At 38.2% G+C, this 8,657-nt stretch overlaps 1 non-coding gene across 1 annotated transcript; it reads left to right on the forward strand.

The window, feature by feature from the left end:
• The first annotated feature begins 1,543 nt into the window (after positions 1-1,543).
• LOC111757402 (small nucleolar RNA SNORA36 family) lies at positions 1,544-1,674 on the forward strand. The gene has a single exon (XR_002791762.1). It is a non-coding gene; the product is annotated as a small nucleolar RNA SNORA36 family (small nucleolar RNA).
• The last annotated feature ends 6,983 nt before the right edge of the window (positions 1,675-8,657 follow it).

Raw genomic sequence — 8,657 nt, forward strand, 5'->3', positions numbered from 1 at the left:
TCTAATTAGTCAACCAAACCTCTTGGGTAAGTGAGTTTTCTGTATTAGCCTCAGTAAGAAATCCCAAGAACCTAGAAAGTTTCCTAAATCATTAAAAAGACATCCTTTTAAAAGGATACATGCACATGCTTATGATTTGAGTTGTCTGATCAGAAATTGAGCCTTTTTTTCTTTTCATTTTGCCCAGTTACTAGATCTGTTTACCCCACGAGAGATTCTATTCGTGAAGTGATAAATTGCTAACAAGGCCAGGGATCTGTCATTAAAAATGGAACATCTGTTCATCATGGGCCACAGTCACCGTCAGCGGTTTGAATTCTACTCTCCATCCATAGTAGGATTTTACTAGTTAACAGTCATATTGCCTTTTCATTTGCAAAGTTCCTTCACATGTATTATCTCCTTTTACCCTTTTACCCTTTCACAGAAAGGGCACAAATGTCAACATCATGTTATCTGTGTTACCATAGGTTATGAAAGAAATCCAGAAACACAGCTTGCAATGAAAGTTAATGTGGTAAAATACAACTTAATGCTTGTAGTATTTAGTGTCTCACTGATTTTTCAGGCCTAAAACATGTAGTCTGATCATCTATTCAGAGGATAACAATATGTAATGTAGCATCTAGGGGGGATCACCTTCTGAAGGTGTTGGCCACTGTTAATTCCCTATTATCTTGTTTCAAAATCCTGTATCACTCTCATTGTTTTGTTTGTTTGGGTTTTATTCTGTTTTATCATTTTTTACTTTGTTGTATCTGATGACATGGGCAGCTAATTTGAAGATAGCAAAGATAGTAGTTATTTTGGATTTACTATTATCTTGTTTTGAAGTCTGGTATTGCATTCATAGTTTTGTTTTCATTGGTTCTATTCTGTTTCTGTTTTGTTTGATTTTACTATGTCTGAAGGTATGGGCAGCTATTGTGAAGGCAACAAGAGGTGCTATGATAATTATTGTTGACTTCCTATTACCTTGTTTTGAAGTCCTGTGTTACTTACACTGTCTTGCTTTGATTGGCTTTATTCTATTTTGTTTTGCTTGCTTTTACTCTCTCTAAAATAAAATTTAAAAAAAAAGAAATGCAGAAAGATTAACTGACCTACCCCAGACCACAGAGCAGCACAGTGAATATTTTGACATTCATCACATTATTGGTGGGAGAGCCAATACGAAGGCTACTCTTTTGAACTGTTGTTTTGTCCCCCTCCCAAACTTGAGCCACCAGGAAAGGAGAGTTGGCAGCTAATTTCTTAGAGGTGCACAGAAGTAGCTGCAAATAATAATCAAGTGCTGTTTCACCCAACTGGAAACGCGGATGAAGCACTGTAGATTCACTCTGAAAGAATTCAAGCAGGGCTTGGGTCTTGCTTCTTCACCCTGGTAAAGCTCCATTTATGTTGTTCCAAAGAGTTGCCATTGCATACGGACTGGTTTCCCATTTTTTCAAAGACATATTCAATACTTTTGACATTTCAGTGACCTTATTTGCTGTTCACACTAATGTTTTAGTATTCATGAAACATTAAAGAGAAATAAATGTTCCAAAGTGTTGAGTTCAGTTCAGGGCATATTCCCTGCTCTGTTAATTAAACTTTGGAACATGGAAACTGGCTAGGGAAAATGATTGGATAAAAAATGTTATTCTATTCATTTATCCCTAGCCTACAAATTTGAAAAAAGAGAAATAAATGCCAGATCAGTTTATCGCTATTTCCAGATAAACTGGTTCTTTTCTCATAAGGAGCCCATAAGAACCATAGACTAGGAATTGGTACAGAGCCTTCCACTGGGACTGTTTTTACACCCAGCCACTGGAGTGAAGGTCACAGCTGATTAATTCAGTCATTCAAGTTATTTTCATTCAGCTTCTGCTATAGTTTATATCTAGGTGCCCCCCATCAAAAGCCTCCTGTGCTCAGAGGTGGGTCTTGGGAAGGTGCTTAAACCGTGAGGATGTTATGACTATCTTGCCATGAGGAAGTAGGATGTGGTCAGAGGAGGCATTCCACTGGGGTGTCACCAGGAAGAGTGTGTCTCCTCCCAGCTCCTCTCTGCTCTCTCTGCTTCCTGGCTTCCTGGCTGCTTTGCCATGAGCAGGTTTTCTTCTGCTGTGAGTCGCTACCATGATGCCCTTCCTGCCTTGGAGCCAGTAGACTGTGGTCTGAGTTCATGAGCCAAAATACACAACTGTTTTTCTTCAGTTGTGAGCATTGGGTATTGTGTCCCAGCAATGGGAAAGTGACAACGGCAGCTTCGGTCACACAGCAGGTACTATGCTGGGTTCCAGGGATGTCAGAACAAGAAAGAGATGGTCCTGTTGTCCCCCAGAATTCAGCATAAAAAGAAGCCTCCCCGGGCACTTCCGGGTGATGTCTTTGCTTGTGGTTCTCATAATGCTATGTGCACGTTGCCTTTCCTCACCTCTGTCACACCGGATGACATCTGTTAGCTTGCTCTGCCGTCACCCCAGTCCACCTTACTTGGGGTTATGTCTTTAGACTCTAGAACCCTGCCTGGCATAGAATAGGAATAAATACTTGAATACATAAATGAATCCTATTTCATGTTGGGTTAGAAATCCAAGTAAAACAGCACAGGCACGGGAGGGAATAAGTACCTCATTTAAGTGTGACTTAGAGCAGGGAAGCTCCCTAATCAAATCATACTTTCAAACTTGTGAGGGGACACAGAGCTCACTTTGCACATGGGGACAACTGAGCACCGTTACAGTTCATTGATCTTAGCCCTGTTTATCTCCACCTCTTAGAATCTACTTTTTCAGTTGCTACTTTGTGAGTTACCTTTTGCCCAGATGCTTACTATCCAACACTGTAGCTTTATCTTCTGGCCTTTACATATCTATTCCCATCCTTCATTATCCTTTTAACTTCTTTTCACATTTCATTCTAACTCTGCAAGAATTAATTCTGGACAGTTGCTAGAAGAGTTTCATTCTTCCTCTGCCAGAAAAATGTCTCTCAAAGAGATCACAGATAACCTAACTATGCAGGATTCAAAGAAGCCCTGGGCTTTCTTGGTGAGTTCTTTAGTGATGAAAACACAGTCCAATGTTCAGTTGGGAAGTCACAAGAAGAACCCAAGGTGTGGCTGGGTGGATGAGCCACATAGGTAGGTGGTGTGGAGCAACACTGCTTCAGGTCTGTCCATGACTCTGCAGAACAAACCAGTGTGGTCAGAGTATCTAGAGATGGTGAGGCCCAGGAAGGCAAACTCAGGCTCACCAAACCTGAAGAGATCAAATGCCAATCGCTTCCTTTCCAGTGAGAATTATAAAAACCTCAATGAAGTAGGTTCTTCATTTTTCTAATTAGCACATTTTTGTTTTCATCAGTAGTCAAAGATACACAATAAGCTAAATCAGAATCTATTTACACAGCACAGAATTAGAGCAATGCTTGGTTGGATTCAGGAAGCATTTTCCCACTTCCCTTGGCCAGTCTAAAGGTAAAATAAGAAATGTTTTTTTTTTTGTTTTGTTTTGTTTTGTTTTTTATTTAAGAGGAAAAAGAGAAAAACACAAAACAAAACAAAGCGGTGCAAGGGTACACGTAATACAGAACTACAAAAAAAAAATAACAGTAAGAAATCACCTGTTAGTAGATTACATATTATCATCTTGAAAATAGTTGCTCAAATCACAGTATCAAAGAATACAAGGTGGACATTCAAACAGGGAGTAAAGTAAGAAATGTTGAGAGGGTACCTCTTTCGCAGAGGCTGTCACAGACCACTCTGACACCACTATTTTCTCCCACATGATTACCATCATATTAACTGTTCTTCATATAGGTTGATATACTTTATTAGTTCAGACTTGGTTGCATTATTCCTTGAACCACAGAAGTCCAATGGGCACCTAATCAGGGGAAGAGTTATGGCAGAATCTGAGGGTACAAAAATAATAAGTCTAGGGATGTAGCCCCATGGTAGAGTGCTTGCCTCACACGCACAAGGCCCTGAGATCAATACTCAGTAATAAAACAAAACAAAGGAGACAAGATATAGGTCCTGGTACCTAGTAGAGGGAAATAGACATATAAACAAATCTGTACCACAAATAGATGTTACAGATGTTTTCATGAAAGTCCATGCTAGGTATAGAAATCAGTTCTAGCTAGCTCAGGTAGGGTGTGGCTACTTAGGAAGAATTTCTTAGTGACAATGACTTGAATTGTGTATATGAACAAGACTAAAGCAAGAAAGAGAACGTTTAGGCAGAAGGAATTCTGAGGATAGGACTGTTGTAGTTTAGATTCAGAGTGCCCCCAAAGGCCTCACGTGCCCATAGACGGGGCTTTAGGAAGATGCCCGGATTACACTGACATAGCTGACTTGCTATTAGGGGGCAGGGTCTGCTTGGAAGAGGTGGGTCACTGGGGCTGTGACCTGGAAGGGTTTATCTCCCTTCCTAGCTCCTCCCTTCTCTATTTCCTGACCACCACAACATAAGCTTTCCTGAACCCAGGTGCTTACACCATGCTACTTCTCTGTTTCAGTCTGTCAAACATGAACTAAAACATTTGAAACTGTGAGACAAAATACTCCTCTCCCACTTTGCGTTGCAGTGTGGGGTACGTGGGCCCAGTGAAGCCAATCACTGAGACAACGATGGTTATTTAAAAGTCTTGAACGTTTGAAGAATGTCCACTGGTTTGTTTCACAAGTTCAGAAAAAGATTCAGGTTGAATGTGGAAAGAAGTCAAGAGCTAAATTTTATACATATTAAATTTTAGGTGCCAATGGAACATCCTAGCAAACGGTTCTTTAGGTATTTAGATGACAGGAGAGGAAGGGGAAAGAGACTAGAACTGGAAACAGTTTGGAAATCATCAAAACTCATGTTCAGTTGCAGCCCCCCAGAGAGCACATGTAGAACAAAAAGAAGGAAATACTGGAGGATTGTTGGAAAAACTGACAAAGCAATTTAAGAAACAAACAAAAAAGAAGATAAAGCACAGTACAGATCTAAAAGGAATCCATAGTGGCCTGGGAAACAGAGAAAGAGAGAAGTCAGGACAATAAACAAACAAAATGCACCAGAAAGACGCGAAGCAGGAAGGCCTGTTGGATTTTGCTGTAAATGGGACCTTAGATTTGTTTTAGGATCCTTGACAAGGTGATTTTAATATAGCACTGTAGACTTATGACTCACATACACACTCACTCACATTCTCATAGAGACTCACTCACATTCTCATAGAATGAGTGGGCCAAGGATGTGCAGGAATTTCTGGAGGAGCTTGAATTTAAAGGAAAGGAAAGAGTATTCACCAGACAGTTAACTTATTAGCATAATAATGTTCAATGAGGCCCCAGGTGACAAAGTTAATATTTAAAAACCAAGTATATTCTCAGACACCAACTAGCAAAACTGATACTGAAAAAGTTTTTAATTCTCCATTTCAGTAAAGAAATAAAAATAACTGGAACCAAACCCAATTAAAGATGTTCAAGGGAAAATGATAAAATAATGTTGAAAGATCAAAAAATCCAAGCTAGAGATGCATTCCACTTACCAATTAAAAACCACAAAACTGGTAGCAACTTTTTCTACATTGGCAAAATTAAACACTAGAATTCAAATAAAAATTGCAGTAGGCATTTTTATAGAAATTTCAAGACAGAAATGCAAAGACTTTAAAGTATTCAAAATGACTTTTAAAAGAAAACAGTTAAAGGCCTAACCTTATTTGATTTCTAGACTTATTATAAAGTAGTAGTAATAAAGAGAGTTTGAAACTGGAGAAAATGATGAAGGTATAGATCAATTTAACACAGTAACAAGTCCAGAAATAAAGCCACACACATACACACACTCACACACACATTCAGAAGTTTATGACTAAGGGGCTAAAGGAATTCAACTGGGGAAGGAAAATCTCTTCAACAATGGTGGTGGGTCAAGTGAATATATTTTTGGAATATAAAACAGCATTTTTTAATTGTTTATATAAAGTCTGCATTTCACAAATGACATTTGCAACATGAATACAACTTCTACATATTAATAAGAAAAAGATACAACCCAGGTGAAAAATAGGCTAAAAACCTGAACTTGATGAAAGAAGATATCTAAATAGTCAGTAAACATCTGAGAAAGTGGTCGTCTTTTTTTTAAAAAAGCAAAACAGAAGGATAAAAATTATACAGAATTTCAAAAAACATAATAGGAAGTTAACACTTGTTAATACTTGTTTGACCATTTTTGTGCCTAAATTGTATAATCTAAAACAGCATTATTAATCTCTCACTAACATAAAATTAAGTCAAAATGATCAATAATCTGTATGTAAAACATAATACTAAAAACTTCAAGAAGAAAATATGGCAAAATCTATGATTTTAAAGCAGGCAAAAACGTTTTATATGTAACACAAAGAATTGGGGAAAAAATGACAAACTGGTTTAGACCTAAACTGCCACCCCCAAATCTCATGTGTTTATAAGGTGACCAGATTATGGGGCACCATATATGTCAGTGGATTCATACCCTGGTGCATTCATGATCTAATGGCATTATATTGGGAAGTTTGGGAAACCGAGGAGGTGAGGCCTCCTTGCAGGGAATGAATCGTGTGGGCAGGACACTAGGGCCTATGTCCGGCCCCTTTCTTGCTGGCTCTTTCCCTATTATTCTACTTCCTGATGACATGAGCTGAGCCACTCTCTTCTTCAATTCCTTTCCTCCACGAGGTTCTGCTTCCCATAGGCCCACAGCAAGGAGCCCGCCCAGCTTTGACTGGAACTCGGGAACTATGAGCCAAAATAAATCTTTCCCTTAAAGTTGATTTATACCAGGTATTTTGTGACAGTTTCTAAAAGCTAACATGCTAGACTTCATGGACTAGTAAATTTTGTTCTTTGAAAGATAATTTAAGAAAATAAAAAGGCAAGCCACAATGTATACAACCTATGTGTGAGACAAAACTCTTATATTCAGAATATATAAAGAATCCTCATAACTTAATAAGACAGAAAATAACCCAAGTTTTAAATGGAAAAGCTATTTTAAAAGGCACTTCATAATAACATGATATATAAGTGGCCAGTAAGAACATGAAACAAACATGTCACTGGTCATAAGGAAAATTCTCAGACATATCTAAGTCAAAAGATGAATGTATTCAAGCTGGAGAAGCCAGTAATACCTGGCACTTAAAATTCTAAAGTGTTGGCAACATACTCTAGTTGCAAGCAATAAAATTCAGGTTTGGGCACTTTATTAATGGTATTAATGGCTTGGGATTTAGCTCAGCAGCATAAACACCTGCCTTGCAAGTGTATGGTCGTGAGTTCAATCACTGGTACCGATAAAAAAAATTTTTTTAAAAAGGTATTAATGAAAAGATTGTAGAAGCATATAAAATTAGAGGAAACACTGAATAATAAGAGATGGGAAAGGATGGGGACCAAGAAAAACCAAAGATCCATTTCAGGAATTCCTGGACTAGGTTCTGGGTGGTGTCCGTGGGAATGACTGATCCCACAGCTTTGCTGAGTATTGCTTAGTAGTACCCGAATTTCTAGGAGACATGTGTGACTGTCCTATCCTGATGTATCACCAGGAGGAAAGGAAGAAAGGAAGTACTCAGGTTGTCAGCCTCAAGAGCCTCCCTTCACTGAATGGGAAAGGAAGTGGGCACACAATTATCAAACTAAAGGGAAGGAAGGCCGAGTAGGACAGGAGAAGAGGTGTCCCTCTGGGACAGCAAGGAGCTGAGTCTCTTCCAGAGGCCTGCTCCAGCTGGGGTTGGTACCACCAGGCGAATGTGTTTTGCCAGGCCACTCTGACTTGGGGATTACTTTGTGGCCTGCACAATCCCTTTCTAGCATAAAAGTCCTTCATCTCTCTTCCTGAAAAATCTTCAATGTATTCACTTAAGAACTTATAAGTGAAATAAATCAAACTCACCTGTATAAATACCAAATAGTTTCCCTATTGTAAGAAACGATAAGAATACATGAAAGTACGTGGTAATCATGATTCCTAGTCACAGTGGTTTGAAGCCATATAATGTTTTCACTCATTACTTGGAATGGTTTTAATTTGCGTGTTTTTATTTTATTGTCTGTGATACTACAAATGAATATTTTGAAGAGAATAAGAGCGTAATAGCTAGCGCTGATTTAATATCATCCTGTTTTGAAGCCCCATCAAGTTTTTGTTCATTTGTTTCCATTGGTTCTAACATGTGGTACTTTATTACATCTTAATGTATGCGATAGTATAAGCAAGTTTTTTCTAGACAAAGAGATAATATAGAAATTGATGTTTGGCTTCTGCTAGCTGGTTCTAAATTCCCTGCAACAATTTCATTCTCTTGAATGGTCTCACACTGTCTTGATAAATTTGATGCTATAGTATACAAAGTTAGACTCAAATATTTCAAGGAAAGAGTCACTATGGTAACTACTATTAATGTCAAGCTATCTGGGCGTGAAACACAATGATGGTTAAATTTTTCGATTCTGACCGGTGTTGTTATATTGATACGTTCTTTTTTTTTTTATCTCAGTCTCCCCCCCCCCGCCTTTTTCTTTCCTTTTTTAAAAAAAATTAATTTATTTCTTAGTATCTTTCAACTAAGGGAAAATTAAATTAAAAATAGTGCGATAGATTATGGTAATTTTT

Source organism: Cavia porcellus, unplaced genomic scaffold, assembly GCF_034190915.1.
Source record: "Cavia porcellus strain 051 isolate PalLab524CR breed Dunkin Hartley unplaced genomic scaffold, mCavPor4.1 scaffold_1, whole genome shotgun sequence".
NCBI lineage: Eukaryota > Metazoa > Chordata > Mammalia > Rodentia > Caviidae > Cavia > Cavia porcellus.